The 17,274-nt window shown below is 42.3% G+C and overlaps 1 long non-coding RNA gene across 3 annotated transcripts in view; it reads right to left on the reverse strand.

Annotated features, from left to right (window-relative positions):
• Window positions 1-1,172: 1,172 nt before the first annotated feature.
• The window catches only part of LOC113180319 (uncharacterized), a 50,808-nt gene continuing 34,706 nt past the window's right edge, over window positions 1,173-17,274 (reverse strand). For 2 of the 3 annotated variants that reach the window (XR_013343744.1, XR_003300461.2), the window contains exons 3-5: window positions 6,975-7,092; window positions 6,009-6,148; window positions 3,375-3,737 (exon numbers count right to left, since the gene is read on the reverse strand). This is a non-coding gene — a long non-coding RNA (uncharacterized LOC113180319). Of the gene's footprint in view, window positions 2,159-3,374; window positions 3,738-6,008; window positions 6,149-6,974; window positions 7,093-17,274 lie in introns of those variants that run through there. The other variant, XR_003300462.2, reaches the window with a different exon arrangement.

Below are 17,274 nucleotides of genomic sequence, written 5' to 3' on the forward strand. Positions count from 1 at the left end.
TCACAGAGTATACTTCCAGAAATACAGGTCCAGCACCTTGTTGGATACCATGACCCAAGGTCAGATGCATGGCCAAGTGCTGATGAGAGTGGGAGTGGGCACAGTAAGAAGATTCCAGCTGTTTCCAGCTACTTCACAGATGTCTCCTGCTATTTAATTGCAGGTTGAAGATAAGAATCCTCCTACACTCAGGACTTTGGTCCTAAAAAGCCTTTTCATCAGTCTTAAAAGCCCTAGGCATCCATCTCCTAGCTACCCTACTGCTTCCGGCTCCCAGGAATTCAAATTTGCCTTCCTCCCTACACAGCATACTGTGGTCCTCTACCCAGATTCCCCTTTAGGGCTCATGTCTCATTCCCCCAGCTGCTGAGAATATGGTGGATGAAGACCCATAGTTGCTACCCTTGGACAGACCGCACTTCATCTAAGGACATATTTCCTAGCAGCAGTCTGTATGCAGTGACAAGTCTCTCCATGCAGAGGCATAAAGGACGCCTGGCAGGATACCTCTGCACATCTGTGCTATTCCTGTTACCATTGCAAAGCCCTGCTTCCAGGTGTGGGTCTTGAGGGCCTTTTGTGATAAACCTCCTCCATGCAATTTCCATTTCACAGTGGGCTTCCCAGGAAGCTGACCTAAGACCCAGCCCAACCACAGCACCCCATCCTCCACAATGGCGGCCTCCTTCCTCATTCCAAAAGTTACCTGTTACTATTTTCAAGTAACAAATTAGTTCAGCTCCAAAGATGATGGAGATAATCTAGAAGACCTTCTAGATTGTAAGTTTTCATTTCAGGAGAAAGGGAGTGATTATAGAGATGGACTTGTAGGGACAAAAGTTTGATACTCTGATCCTGGCCAGTCAAATCATCTCAGAATAGTTCAGGTTCTGTCCATATGTGAGCCGTTGCTTTCCTAGGAGGCCACAGGAGGCAGTGCAGGACCAGGAGTATGAGGAGTCGGGTGTGTGTAGAAAAGGCAGGGAACTCTATTTTTCTTGGAATAGACAGGGATGGGGAGGACCTTGGGGAACTGAGGACAGGCCAAGAACAAATAAATTCAGCTCTGAGAAATGTTAAAAGACAAAATTATGAAAAACCTGCTTTTGTAGATCTTTACTAGTTTTATTTGTGATTTTAGAATTGAACAGTGGTCTGGACCAAAAATTTTTTTCAGAATGCTCTGTGCCCCACCATATGGACCAAGAAAATCACAAGAAACGGACATGAGGCAGACATATAGCCTGATTGATTACAGCTCACCTTGTAATTGGCAAAGATTCTGTATTTGTTACAAGAGTAGAATACAGTCTTTTTCTGCATCGAGCTAGCTTAAGTTCACCATGTATGGAGAAACACTTAACAGAGGTGCCATAATGTACAGATGGAGCTCTAGCAAGGACTCTGGAGCCCTGGGACCTACTCGTGGCTTTGCCAATTCTAGCAATGTGCAAGAGCCTCCTCTATGAAATGGGAGTGACTACCCAAATTTTCTCTCTCAGAATGAGATAACGCATGCAAACATCATGGAAAAGCTACTCTGCCTGTAGTCCTAACTCTTCCATGACCCTGAACCCTATACTCTCTGTCAACACTCCTAAAACCATGTAGAGCTGGAACCCAGTACTTTCTAAAACATTTTTTGTGATAATAATTATGCCATTTATTGGGCGCTTACCTGGTACACTTCTTGCTAATGTCCTCCATAATAGATCAGGGAGGAAAAGCCCAGTAATTCAGGAATATTCTTGGTGACAACCTTGTGAGATGTTTGTTGTTTTACAGAGGAAGAACACGAGATGGGAGAGCTTTTCAACTTCCTCAGAGTCACATATTTAGCAAGGGAAGGAGTTAGGACTTGAACCAGCTGTCTGCTATCAATGCTCTTAGACACTAAGCCAAACTGTCTGAAGAAAAAATGATTCCGACGACTACTTAACTATGTCATTTTAGGAGAAAACTGGGTTTTGAGTAGCTGGGTTGTGTTTCCCCTAGGTTTGGATAAAGGGTTAAAAATACAGGGTCCCGTCCAAAACACACTAGTAACTTTCCCCTTTTGTTGCATTCCAAACACATATGTACTTTCCGACTGCTCCAGGGGTTGTAACATCCTTGCAGAGGCTGCGGCTTATGACCTATCATCACCTTCAAGATCAGCCTAGAAAGTAAGAAAAATATGATGTGAGAATTTTTCTCTCTCAAAGCCAGTCTTAGGGAGCTAGCCATTTTTAGAGGAAAAGCAGGATTGTTGAAGGGCCAATTCACAGCGGGTTTATTTTAACCCTATGTGATGCAATAATAATAATAATATATTTATATAAAGTTCTGCTTAAGAAAAGGCTGAGGACAATTGGGAGTTGGCTGGCTTGGGTTTAAGAGGTGGCATGCAGCAAAACAACCAGATATAGTTCTTTGGGGGAAAAGAGGTCTAAAAAGAAAAGAAAGCTCCCTAGGTTTGGGAAAGGGCAATAAAGCATATGAAGGTGTGTGGTATCATGCCAAAAGCAAAAGAATATTCCACTAAAATCACAACCCCAGTCATATGTTATTACTTATGCTCAGGTTGACAATGACTGGCACGGGGCATGAAACAAGAATGTCTGGTTCATGTGGCATCACTCTATGCTAGCAGGAAATCATGTTCTTTTGATTCTGTTGATTGGTTTCCTGCTGAAGGCCATCCATGACAGAACAGAGTATACAAGACTATTGTCCAATTTCCATTTTCCCCAGTGCTTCTTGCTTTTTCTCGCAGGGGAAGCTGGCAGCCTTCATTTGATATAATAGGGCCCCAGTCAGGCACAGATAATGCCTGCAAGGCTGGTTGTAAATGTTGCATTTAGCAGGTTGCTTAGGGAAGGAAGAAATCATTGAAATGCAAACGCATACACAAGTTCAAACAACCCAAGATGAAGCTCCATTTGTTCAGCAGCAAATGCACAGACTTGACTCATTCACTGCCATGAAGATCAAGGGCCTGCCTCACAAGGTAGCAGACCTGCCTCCCACGGAGCCCCTTGGACATGTTTCAATAGACTGGCAAAAAGGAGGGGAAGAATGAGAATGAATATTGGCTGAGTTTTAGGTCTCCTTCCTTCATGGTTTCTAAGCCATAGCTTCTTGGAAAGTCACAGTTCTAGTAGAGTGGTTGGGCTTGAGGCACGTTGGTTACTCAACATCATCTACCAGCCCATGTCCGTGGGCGTGTGTGGGATTCTCAGTGATCATGGTCAGAATGTTTTTAAAATTTTTTTAGTATTTATTTTTTAGTTGTAGTTGAACACAATACCTTTGTTTTATTTATTTATTTTTATGTGGTGCTGAGGATCGAACCCAGGGCCTCGCACTTGCTACTGCTGAGCCACAACCCCAGCCCCTCATGGTCAGAATTTTATATTGATGTATATCATGCATAGTTGCCATTGATTCAACTTCAGAATGAAATTTTAATCTCTTCTTTGTTTTTCTATTAGCTTAGCATATTGTCTGTAATAAAGTAACTCACTGGAAAATGATAAAGAAATGGACTTCATGTTAATAATGGACTTCAGCAAAATCACAACTGCCAGGGCATCTCCATCGTAAGCATTCCTCTTTGTCTCTGACCAATCAGTGGCTGCCAGGCAACATATAGAATCTCTCCTTCTCTATAACCAGAGACATGATCAGCCCCAGAGGCTCATCTTGAACATCTGTCTTACAGCTCCCCACTGGCTGGGACCATCATGCTGCATACCCTGTTTCAAAAACAATTGTAACAACAGTAATTATTTACGTCTAGGTAAGAAATCATAGGCCACATCACACAGCATATGGAGGGTTAAATTATAGATATTCACTCAATCATAGATTCTGAGTCTGCCTGAATTCATCTCTGTGGGTGGCCACCCAGGTAAGAAAGAGTTCCTTCTTAGTCCTCATCTACGAAATCTAAATCCCTTTTGTCAGAGCTATAGGTACAATATCCCTGTTCCCCTTATAATATGTACACACTCACACTGATCACACACACACAGTTCTAGATCAAAACCATACTCTCTGCAGCCATCAAAGCTCTGATTGGCTTTGGTGGGTGACAGAGGACCATGGGGGAAGTGGCTAGGGCCCGTGGTAGAGTCTTAGAGAGGGTAACTAAGACCTCTCCAGCTGGATGAAGTTTCTTGGGGATGTACAGGAATAGGAGGGGGAATCTGAGCCAAGCCCCCTCCTGGCTCCTGGTGGGGCTGGGGACTGACGGGGAACCTTGAGAAGCCAGCCTGGTAGATGACAGTGAGGGAGAAGGGGGGTGCTGGGGAGGGCTGGTGGAGCTGCACCTTCCTCATCTCTGGAGCTTACCAGGAAGAGCTGGTGACAGTGGGACTCCCTCTGGTTGGCATGGCTCCCTCTCACGCTCCTTCTCCTCTAGCCCCAGCCTTGCTCAGCCTTTAGCAGAAGGCTTCATGTTGCCATTCTTCATCCAAGTTTCCCTTTCTCTCTCTCCCTCCCCCACCCCTCCCTCTCCCCCTTCTTCTCCTTCTTTGTCTTCCTCTTCTTTGCTCTCTTTCATATTGTTTTGTTACTGTCTTTAATAAAGACCTTGCCTCAGGGCTGCCTGGCCCTGATGGACTGGTATGCAGCCCCTACCATAAGGTCAGCTGGGAGAATGGGCTCTGAAGGTTTGGCCAGAAGGTAGGGTCAAGAGAGCAGCCAGATGGCCTGGGTGTCTGTGTCTGTGTGTGCGGGTGCGGGCGTCAGTGAGTGCTGGCCTGGGTTTAGAGAACACAGGGCAGCAAGGAGGCAAAACTGCCCTTATTCTCAGCAGGGGGCTAGCCAGGCAGCCACCCGCCCAGTCCAGCCTCCCTCCATCTGGGCACTCTAGTTGCAAGAGTCAGCTCAGTGCCTCACTCTGGCTTCTTCAAGTTGCTGTGTGAGTCTGGGATCCTGGCTGCCCTGGCAGCTCGTGATCTTGGTCCAGGTCACCTCGGGTCTTCTCAAGTACCCACCTACTTCCTAGCCATGCCAGTTCCATTCCTGGATAATGCTCTTCCCCAGATGTCCCAAAGATCTGGTCTCCATCACCTGGCTTGAGGGACTGCCTCTCCAGGGCTAGTTAGTGATAAGCCCAGCATAGAATTCAAAACCCTGGCTCTTGAGGAGCTTCTTGACTTTTTTCTGTTCCTCAGGATTGCCTTCCTTTGCTTCCCAAATGACTGCTTTTTTGGCTGCAAGTGTTGCTTTTTGTAAGAAATATCCTGCAATTCATTAGTCCAAGTCAAGCACAAGCGGAGCTAATCTAGTGAAAAGTGTTTTTTATTTGTTTTGCTTTTCTATTGGTGGTTTGAATTCCTACTGGACTCAGGACATTTCTTTTCCTGTTCCCAGACTCATTCTTGGAGTCTATGATTTAACTGAGATCTTCTACATGTACATTAAGGGACTCTAAACCCGAGGCTTAAAACACACAATAATGGGGGATCAGGAACACCAAGGGGTCCCCTCTCCCTCCTCCTTGTCCAGTCAGCTTCACACCCCTGCATGTTATTTCAGGAAAGAGGAATCACAGAGTAGAGCTGAGCAGCTGCAAGAGTCAGGACCCCATGACCAGTGGTTGGGTCCCACTCCTGTGCTCTCCCCTTCATATGCAGCTAAGGGTTCAAGTTTGCAGAGTCCTAGGCCTGAGCATTCTGAATGTATTTCTGGTAATAAGTCAAAAGGGTTAGATTCCAAGATGCCATCTGGTTCATTGTTCCTTTGTTGTTTTTCTCTTGTCGATTTAAACCCCAGCAGGGCAGGACTTAATATCACTCCCCATGGCATCTCTAGAAACTAGAACAGATCTGGAACTTTGAAGATGCTCAACAAATATTTGTGAAATAAATGCATGAGCGATGGCTCCAACTCATACACTCTAGATTTCTGTAATCACTGTGAGAGTTAAAGGGGCAGGGATCATCTGGGCTGCCCCCATCCCCTCACCACCAAAGTCACCAGTCATGAATTTCCCAGCTCCATTCGGAGATGATTCCTACCTCCTTAATGTCCTTTATTTCTTGTCTTGTTTTTCTTTCCGTTCTTGCATGTCTTTAACTCCCCTACTAATAACACAAGTGACCCATTTCCTCTGCTGTTTCCAAACCACTATCCATGCCATTTTCCCTTCAGTTTGCCTCTGGTGAAAAAAAAAAAAAAAAAAAAAAAGAGAGAGAGAGAGAGAAAAAAAAATCCTTCCAGAAATGTGACTCAGAGCTAATCAACATAAATGTCATCCAAGGCCTTCGGGAATTTCTCGACCATGAGTCACATCCCCTGTGCTGAGAACCTGGGCTTCAGTCAAGGCAGAAAGTTTCAAAACCAGGACCCAGAGACACCCCCGCCCCCACCTGCCCCCACCCAGCCCCTTGCCCATGGGCAGCAGGAATTTCTCCTTTTCCTTCTTTGTTGTTACTGCCCGTGGTCACCCTAGGTGAAGGCTTCTTTTGCCTTCTTCCCAGTGCGACATCACTAGTGGGATGGACTTCAGGAACCCAGCAGGAAATGCCCTGTGAACCTCCTCCCCAGCAGCTGTGGCTACCACTGTCGATTGGGGACCTGGAGACATAAGCCTCAGCCGGTTTCGCCATGGGCTCAGGGCCAAGGCACCTCAGACTTTCCACTCCAGCTGGAAACAGGACATGAAAGATGCAGGTTAGAACAGAGCCAGGGCTGCTCGGGTTAAAGGTTTCATTCATGAATGAAAAAACAAAAACAAAACTAAACAAACAAACAAAAAAACACCCTTTGGTATTCAGACTACTCTGCTTTCTTTGTTCTTTCTCTTTCCCTTTTTCATTTATAGAACAGGTCGCAGTGCAGGTATTTGAAAATAGGAAGGGAGGGAGGGAGGGAGGGAGGCAGAGAGGAATGACGGAAGGAAGGAAACTTAAAGCTCATCCAAGCGTATACAAAGGTGACACACACATGCCATCAAAATGGAAGGGAATTAAGCTTGTACTTACACATGACAGGCAGGGACAGGTTGAGAGATTTTTATCCAGGTCATGGGAAGGTCAATGACAAGTTTTTGAGGTCTCCAGTAAATAGGGAAATGTTGGGGCAGACTGAGCTTCCAGTAACCTTGAACGAGAGGAGCAGGGCACACAGGGTGAGGCACATGTGCTAGAGCCAGTCTGTTCCGAGGTTCAAACTACAAGAAGCCAATGAATGACCCACGAAAAAGGAATGATCCCAGCTCAGATGGGCCCTAACGGATCCTGGTGGAGGGAATGATGGAACTTGCAAAGAAGCCCCTCCCAGAAGTCCAGGGTATGGAGAGATGCTCACAGAATAGTAGCCGTCATCACTGAGTTCAGTATTGGAAATGGCCAGAGTCCCTTTCTGTCACCCAGCTGACCAAGTGCTGTCGTTCTGACACAGGACCAGAGGGAAGAGGAGGCTCAGCCATATCCAGGGCATTTGCTCTCCTGCAAGGATAGTAACAGGGACAGTGAAGGGCCACTGTCCTCCTAACTGGGGACTTTCTCATCTAGCACTCAGGGGATAGAGGAAGTTTTCTTATCTTGTGCCTGCCTGAAGACACTTGATTTGTAAGTCAAAACATGGCTATGCATGTATGGAAACATTAAATGGTACCCATTCAGAAGTATTACTTTTTGTGTTTTTATGTAGCAATTAAAAATAAATTTAAATTAAAACATGGTTTTGTCAGAATGAAGGAGAATTTGCACTTTGCCCGGGGAGGCTCCATTTCCTGCAACCCTGCAATACTAAAACAAACAAACAAAAAAAAAAACCCTGTGAACTACTTAGCAAAGAAAGAAAAATTTCAGGCTCACAAACTTCCAGGAGATGTTAGAATAGGCTTTATGGACTGCTAGGACCAACTACTTAAACACAGAAGTAGTTCCAGAATCATGTCCAAGTGGTGGGATACTACTCAGCCTCAGTTTCTCTCATCTGTAGAATGAAAATATCAACTTTCCCATTTACCTCCTAGAATTATTATCATGGTCAGTTGAGAAAATACCTGAACAGATGTACTACCTACCATATGAGGCACTACATACCAAAAATTCAACACTTGTTTCAAAAATGTGTATTTTTTCCAAAGAGATTAAAACATTAGAGAACCATTTGAGCATAATGCAAGTTTCTCACAGGCAATTTCATCTGTGAGAAAACTAGGTTAACATAGAAAACTGCACTAGGCTGAACAGAGCCTTGTCAGAATCCACAAAATGCACATCTGCACACACTTCACAATCTGCCCTGTCGTTACCTTAGAGAAGTGTTATTCTAATTATCCTTACCAAGTGAGTTGTCCTACAAGATTGTGTTTTGCTAGTTGTTCACCTCTCTGAACACAAACATATATTCCTATTTATCTAAACACTACCCATTAGGCCCCACCTCCCAACACTATTACATAAAGGATTCAGTTTCTAGCACAAAAATTTTAGAGGACATATTCAAACTCTGGCACCCTGGGAATAAAAGAAATGTCTACAGATGGAATAACCTCAAGTGCTGAGAAGTCAATATGAATAGGCCTGAATAAGAACCAAGAAGAAACAGAAGAGATAGAAAGATCAATACTTCTATGATTAAAAACCAAATAGTAAAGAATAGAAGGAGAACATCTCTCACAAAGAGGAGGTGCTGTCTGTACACAGAGACCTTGATGGAAATGCCAAATTCCACAGATGTGTCACCTTTTGAATTGCAAGTGGCTGGTTTGTTGGTTCCAAACATCACAACATCCCTACAGTTTCTGATGACTTTAGCTGTTGGGTTAAGCTCCAAGTGCAAATAAGAAAGCTGTGAAAAAATTTCCAGCAGGGATGCAGAAGTTAAAGAGGAGTGTACACTGGATCAAATTTTCAACTTTGGTGAAATAGGTACCTGTTATAATGTACGCATCCAAAGACCCACATTTCAAAGACATAAAAGCAAATTTCAGAATTATAGGACTGAAAAAGATTGACAAATTTGATAACCTTCCTCCTACCTCTTCATAGTAACTCATAAGTTGCAATCCTGCCAACAGCTGGTTCTGCACACAAATTTCAGGTCTTTTTTTGTTTTTGTTTTGTTTTGTTACCAGGGATTGATTGAACTTTGGGGCACTCAGCCACTGAGCAATATCCCCAGCCCTACTTTGTATTTTATTTAGAGACAGGGTCTCACTGAGTTGTTTAGCACCTCATTTTTGCTGAGGCTGGCTTTGAACTTTCGATCCTCCTGCCTCAGTCTCCTGAGCCACTGGGATTACAGGTGTGTACCATCACATCCGGCAAATTTCAAGTCTTTTGCAAGATAAAAAGCCATATTTATTGTAGCATTTTTATACTTCTAAATTATTTAACATGCACAGAATTGTGCTACCATTTTTATTAGACGTCTATCTTTTTTAATGCCACTGACAGTTTTCAGGTACTATATCCTGGCCCTATTTTTCTCTAATCCCCCTGTGATTAGTTATGTTTCATTTTGTTTGTTTTATTTTGTGGAACTGGGAATTGAACCCAGTTCAATTGAACCCACTGAGCAACACCCCAGTCTTTTTCATTATATTTTTATTTTTGAAACAGGATCTCACTAATTTGCCCAGACTGGCCTGAATTGAGATCCTCCTGCCTCAGTCTTCCTGGGATTAAAGGTGTGCACCACCGCACATGGCTGGCCCTGTTTCTGCACATGGCTGGCCCTGTTTTATTGTACAATTTTGGGTAGCACAGTGAGTCTTATAAATGCATGCATTTGTATGATAGCAGAACAGACTGTGGTATAAGGTAATATATAAAATTGCTTCAACAGGTAACATACCTGGATCTTTTAATTTCTACATGTTTCTCCCTCAGCCATTGGCTGGCTACTATAGGCTATAGGTGTGAACCCATAAATTAAACTTGTCTTTCCTCACTGGCCCCCCATACCAGAACCTCCCTTCTTTCCCAAACTCCTCTTCTTTCCCTGAGTCCTTAAGGCTGAATTAAAGTTCTTGACAACTGTATTGTGCAGCTACTCTCCAGAAATTCCCTTTGTCCTCTAGCAATGCGCTCTTACCGCTTCAACTCCATGAATCTTGTCCTTGCTTACTTAAGGCTGCCCACTGGAATCCTGAATCTCCCTGTGGTTTTTACAGTCCTTCCCATTGCACAAGCACTTTCTCCCTTTCCCCATGATCATGTAGCACTGGCTGAATTGCGAGGACTTCATCCAAGCTGGGCCCTTTCCTGGGAAACCAAGGAGCAGCCTGGAAAACTAGTATAACTCTTGTGTGACCTAGACTCACATTCACAGATGGAGCCTCAGTTGTGGGCTGGGCAGTCTCCAAGCTACCCTTGGGCTGTTCTGGAAGCCTCAGGCCTCCTGCAGGACTCTGAAGATCTGCCTCTTCAGGAGCAGCTGAGACCAGCCCTGCGGGAGGTGAGGAGAGTGAGATGGGAATCAGGCCCACGGCTACCTAGAAAACCACTTTTTAACCACTGCCATTTGCGAAAAGCTTTTCCTGGGGAATTTTATTATTCTTTCCTGACTACCTAACACATGTCAGAGTTTGGAGAGTTAAGGAAATACCCCACTGGGTAAGCTTTATTTTAGTTTCAAAAAGGAGTTTCTAGCCCTTCCTGTTTCAAAACTCCAATAGCTTTGTCTATATAAGAACACCACTGTGTGGCTAGTTAAGACAACCCCAGAATGAAAGGTGTAAATTATGTCAGTCCAATGAGGTAGAAACTTTGAAACTGTTTTACTACCAAAGCGTCTAAAGGTGGCAATCAACAGAAGCCTCCTGAAATCTGATAGACTTTAACCCCCGAATTTCAACTGAATCCTGTGCGGTTTAGCAGCAGTTTTTAAGGGGGTAGCACTGAAGTTGATGAGCCGTTAGGACAACTGCATTTGATTCCCACTTCATCTCCTGATCTGTTGGCATCTGGAGATTTCAGCTCTAAATCACAGGCCTGTAAAGCAAACAGCCCCAGGGGCAGGTGAAAAGTCCTTGTTTACAGCCTGAAGGAAGTGGGTGTGTTGGGAAGGGGGTTATGGAGGAACATTTGAACAGAAGTGCTTTACTTTTAAGCAAGGCCAGACGTCTCACTAAAGGTCAGGGACTTACCTAGTGACATTCTGCTCCAGAAGGTATGGGAGTCCTGTGGGTAAAGGAGCTCCAGTAATAAGCTGTCTGAGTTTGGCCCTTGTCGCTGCTATCAAGTCACCTGACCTTCCTGAAGCCACTTTCTGTCCTCTATTTTCTTAATTGTAAAATAAGCATCATGGAACACCTGGAGATGAGAAATTAGGGATACAGAAAAGAAAAGATAGATGGAGTTTCAAAAGAGAAGTGCCCAGGAGCCTTTGGAATACAGGAAAAATCCATGAACCACTGAAATACAAAATAAGCATTCCTGAATAACTTGGCCCTTGTATCTGGCCTGTGCCCTTGACCTCTGCCCTTTCCTGCAAAAGTAACTTAAAGGCAATGCACAAAAGCCAGAACAACTGGCACAAATGGTGTAAATTTACCCTGGCTCCATGTCTAGTTCATTCCCTAGCAACTGTCCTAAAATATTAACACCCATACCAAGGGACTGCTATATTTCCCTCTGGAGATGAGCCACATTCTCCCATGAATGCATATTTACCCCCCCCCCAATATGATTAGAATTGTAACTTTTGACCAGGTAATCACAGAGAATATTTTTTGAATGAAACTACACATTATTCTAGACTGTTCACAAGGCAGTTTGAGATGTTCAAAATAGTAAACATTTACTGAGTGCTTATTGTTTCCCATGAACTCTCCATTGGATTTTTATAATTTTCCTAATCTGACTCAAAAATTGCATATTTTACCCACCAAAATATCTTTTCCCTGAGATAGCCCATACTCTCCCTTGAATGTTTATCTGCTTTCCTATAAATAAGTCTGTGTCTCTAACTGGAGCATACTTAAATTCCTGTCTGTCATATATAGCAAGATACCCCTTCCTGAGTCTAGGTCTCCCTTTTTGGGAACTCCTTGGACCTCCTGTGACAGCCTACTCATGAGTCAGATTAGGAATCTTATAAAAACTCAATGGAGAGTTCATGGGAAGCATCAGGTACACAGTAAGCACCCAGTAAATGTTTACTATTTTGAACATCTCAAACTGCCTTGTGAAGTGTCTAGAATAATGTGTAGTTTCATTTAAAAAATATTCTCTGTGGTTATCTGGTCAAAAGTTACAATTCTAATCATAGTACCTTCATCACAGAGTAACAGTAAAGATCAAATGTGTGAATACATGTCAGGTACCTAGTAGGCTCTCAATAAATAGTATCTGTTATTGACCACCTCAAACTGCACAGGATTAGTTCTAAGATAACATGTGAAGAACACTTGACAACGTTTGATGTTTCATAAAAAGATATAGCCCTCATACTTTTCTGCCTATTTGGGTCCAAGTAATAGGTTTTGGTTCTGATAAATGACTTGCTTTAAGCTCTGAGTTCATGAGGTCATACTTGAAAGAATCACAGCTGTGTGCTGGTTGTTTGTGTTAAAAGAGGAGGGGGAACACCCAGAGAGCAGAGACATGTACGAAATACACTTATACCCCCAAGAATTTGCTGGACGGCTCTTTCCCTCTGCAAGGGGCTCTAACCCAGGGAAGTGGTAAGCTCCAGCCTGCTCCTACCACCTGTGGGTGTTGTTTTGGCACCCTTCCTCTCAACTCCCCTTTGTGTGACTCACTGTTCAGGTTGGCAATGGTGGGGGTAATTACACAATGAAAGTTGGCTAATGCTACAGTTTAGGGATCTTTTTTTCAGCCATCGTTTAAACATTAACTACCACACACTGCCAGAAAGTTTGCTTCTTCTTGTGAAAATCCTCTTTCCAGGGAACTTACAGACTGGGGACTGTCTGCCATTCCTGCTTCTGGCTTCCCTATAAGGGCCTGTTATCATCAGGCCCTCTGCAGAGCTGGGATCCTTCTGGTGGGCTTCCCACCTTTTGCCCAGGAGAAGAGGCAGCAAGAAAACTGTCTCCTTGCCACTTTGTCCTCTCAATCAGTCCAACACTCACACACAAGCTGCAAAGATGTAGACAAATTTCTTTACTCATGCATGAGTACACTTTAAGAAAGGTGTTGTAGCCTAGCAAAGTCAAAGGCTGAAGTGAAAGTCAACTTGGACTTTCTCTATGGGTCCAGAGCCCATCTCCATCACACCCCAGCCCACCCCCAGAAAAATGCTCTACCTGCTTCTACCTATAGGAAGAGATCTCACTGTAGAATGCTTACAGAAATCTGCTATTGGAAGGAATTTGTCTCCTACAACCTTCAGTAGGGTGGACATTAATGACACCTTTAGCTTCAGAGACAAAGATGATGCAAAGGGATATCAGTAATTTTGTTGATAAGGGTGGATACAAATTCTAGAATTCAAGATTAGTTTGCAACATTCTCACCAGTCACAGAAAGACAGGATTGTCAATTTCTGTGCTATTAAACTCTTAAAGTAAGTACATCTCTAAAACACAAATAAAAATTTTTTTTCCCAGAAACAGTACAACTGAAACCAATGATTTTCAATTCTGATTACGCCTTAGAATCACCCATGGAGGTTTTTTTGTTTTCTATTTTTTGTTTTTTTTCTAAATGCTGATACCTAGGCTCTATGCACTGCTAGGTTTGGGCCCAACCACTGTTAGACTCCCCAGGTAAGTCTAATCTGCAGTCAGTGGAAACCACTGGTCTAAATCCCACCTGAGGGTAGCATCCTCAATGACCCAAGGACTTCCCACTAGGCCCCACCTCTTATAAGTTCCATTATCTTTCACCATCCTGGAGACCAGGCCTCCAACACAGGTACCTTTGTGGGACAGACCACATACAAATCATTGCCTAGTACAATGGGTCTCCATCCTTTTTTTTTTTTTTTTTTTTGGTCTCCATCCTTACATTAAGATACTCTTAATTATCAAGGCAAAGAATTGGTTTTGATAATTTTTTAAAAAATATTTATTTCTTGGTGTAGATGCACACAACACAATGCCTTTATTTTTTATATGGACCCGAACTCGGGTCCCTCCAGTGCTAGGTGAGCGCTCTACTGCTGAGCCACAATCCTAGCCCCTTTGATAAAATTTTTAAAGTACAAGTTCCCCTCTTGTTGAAGTAAAGGTCAAGGAAGGAAAGAAAAAGATTACCTGTCATTCTACCGTGCATAATTCATTCTAGTTTATCTAGTGATTCAAACATGAACTCAAAACTTGCTAACTGCTAGAAGACGGCACAACTGATTGAGTTTTATCTTTTTTTTTTTCTGTCTCCCATTCCTCCCCTCCTTTAAAATTCAGTGATCAAATTATGAAGCAAACCAGTAGAAAAGAATAGGAAAAACTCCTATTAATTCAGGAAGTTAATTAACTTCCCGGAACACGGATGGTTACAGGTAACCATCCACCAGTTTGTATCTGCCTTCACCTAGAAGATGGAGGGAATTTTCACACTTGCTGATACCCTTCCCAGGAACTGATGGACATTGGCCCCAGGGCACCCCAATCAAGATTTTCTCTATTCTAGTTCCATTGACAACTGCCTCTGGGAATTTCTGAAACCATTGATCCCAGACTACAAGGAATTTTTCCTCCCAAGACTTTGGATTGGAATTCATTGAGTTCTTCACTGAGTTAATTAAGGTCTCCATAGGCTCCATACTCTTCCATGACCAGAAAAATCCAGAATCAGAGTGAACTTCCCAGTTGGGAGTTGGTGAGAAGAGAGAATGGGATTTGTCCCAAAGAGCCAGAAATGGAAAGAACCAGAGAGCTGAGATGGAGCAGTATCTGGAGAAAGAACATAAAAATGAAGATTAAAACCCCAAGGTCAAGGAGAGTAAGTAGAGCTGAAATGGGGAATATTTGCTACATTCAAGAATGGGATCCATTCATAGTGCGTACCATGGCAGAGGCTTCTAACTCAGTTAGAAAACACTGGGTTGGTGGAGGGACAGGCCAGTGTCAAAAAGAGGGTTGGAGGCTTGTCCAATATACACCTGGGCTACTCTCAACCATCAGTAGAATCTCCCATCTCTTTGAAAATTGATTTCATTTCCAGGAAAAAACAATTAACAAAACTTTCCTATCAGTGTGACAGTTGAGGTATAAATGCTGAAAACAGATTCATATTTGTGGAGACAAATCCAAGTGTTTTGTTGCCCATGTAAAATTTAAACACAACACCAAAACAAAAACATCTCAGTTTGGAATGCAGTCTGTTTGCGTTCTCCAAATGTTTTGGAATGGTTTGTGAGATATTTAAACCCAGCCCAAAGTATGTTTGGCTAGTTCTTAATTATTAAAATTTTGGGTAAATTTGAGGAAAATTGTCTCCATATATTTATGATTCATTTGCATTCAACAAATCAAAGCAATCTGTAAATGCTACTTCAATAAATCTTTACAAAATCAAAAAACAGAATGTTCTATTTTACAGAGTAAACACATTTAAACACCAAGTTTTTCTCATTTAGTGGGATTTGCCTCCACCAAAGGGGTTAGACTTGGCAAACTACAACTTTCCCTTCCTACCAGATTTATTCTATCATTTGCTAAAAGCCACAAAATTATGCTGATAGGTGACATTTTTTAATGTATTCTTTTTTTTCCTTTTTTTGGCAGAACTGGGGATTGAACCCAGGGCTAGGTAAACAAGCCTCAGCCATGGAGCTACATCTCCAGTCCTATTTGTATTCTTGATTTGCATACAAATCCTTTTGCTCATATCAAACCAGTGTAGAAATTTTAGTAAGAGTTTCTGTTCTTTGTGTTATGATTTCAATCTCTATTTCTCATGAGATTCTATAGCACAGGGTTGTTTTTGTGTGTGTGTGTGTGTGTGTTGCTCCCTTAGGAAATATGCTGAAGGACTTTATTCATTGACTACAGTGCCTGAAAAAGCAATAATTTATTTTTTTCATAAGTTGTAATGATCATGCAAACTGCCTTGTTATGTTTAAAGAGAAAGTACATAAAACCCCTAAATGGTTGTTCATGATACCTAGCTCATTAACTTTATTTATTTATTTAGTCCTTAGTCATTACAGTATTTCTACTGGGAAAGGATAATATGTGAAAAGCTGGCATTGCAAATACCAGTGAGGCTAAGTAAAAAATCACCTTAGTTGACCAGATGACCATAAACTTTTGTTTTTAGTCTCTTGGTTCCAGCCAGGGATCCAAGCACAAAAACAGTGGCTTAAATTCAAGAAATAATAAAAACTCATATGAGAAGAACAGTCAAAATCCGGAATGAAAGGAAGCACAAGAAAGGTATGGAGACCAGATTCTCAATCAAGGGTACATTCTATTCATGGGTACATTCTATTAAAATCAAATCCCAGGGGCTGGGATTGTGGCTCAATGGTAGAGTGCTTGCCTTGCATGTATGAGGCACTGGGTTCAATCCTCAGCACCACATAAAAATAAACAAATAAAATAAAGGTATTGTGTCCAACTAAAAATATATATTTAAAAACTCCAATCCCAGGTAATAGACTGATTTATTAGTTATTGCAATTGTGTGTGTGTGTGTGTGTGTGTGTGTGTGTGTGTGTGTGTGTGTTTAGGACTGAACCCAGGGCTTTATGCATGCTAGACAAGCACTCTCCCAACTGAGCTATACTCCCAGCCGACGTTCACTAATTCTTCACCTTTTTCTGCATACACGGCTTGTCATGAAACTTTGTAAAACATAACTTAGATCCTTTAAAATGAGTGTTATTGAGTCATAACAATATATAAAAGACAATAAAATCCACCTGTTTTTAAGTGTATCATCTGATGAGTATAATAAATATATACAGTTGTAGAATCACGAGCACAATGCAAATATAGAACATTTCCATTGCTCTAAAAAGTATCCTTTTGCTCCTGTGCAGCCAATCTCATTTCACCATCTCCAGTCTCAGGCAATGACTACTCTGGTTTTTGTTACTATAGCTTTGCTTTTTCTAGAATTTCATATAAATGGAATCATACAGCCTGTAGTCTTCCACATCTGGCTTCTTTCTCACTTAGAATGCTTCTGAGACTCGCCATGCTGCTGAGCGTATCAGTGGTTCATTTCTCTTTGATACTGAGAAGTATTGCACTGTAAGGAAATACTATGGTTTATTTATCTATTCACCAGTTGATAGATATTTGAATTGTTTTCAGCTTTTAGCTACTGTAAATGAGATTGCTATAAACATACATGTTCATATCTTTGTATGAACACATGTTTTTATTTCTCTTATGTAAATACCTTAGAA

Source organism: Urocitellus parryii, chromosome 6 (assembly GCF_045843805.1).
Source record: "Urocitellus parryii isolate mUroPar1 chromosome 6, mUroPar1.hap1, whole genome shotgun sequence".
In the NCBI taxonomy this organism is placed as follows: Eukaryota; Metazoa; Chordata; class Mammalia; order Rodentia; family Sciuridae; genus Urocitellus; species Urocitellus parryii.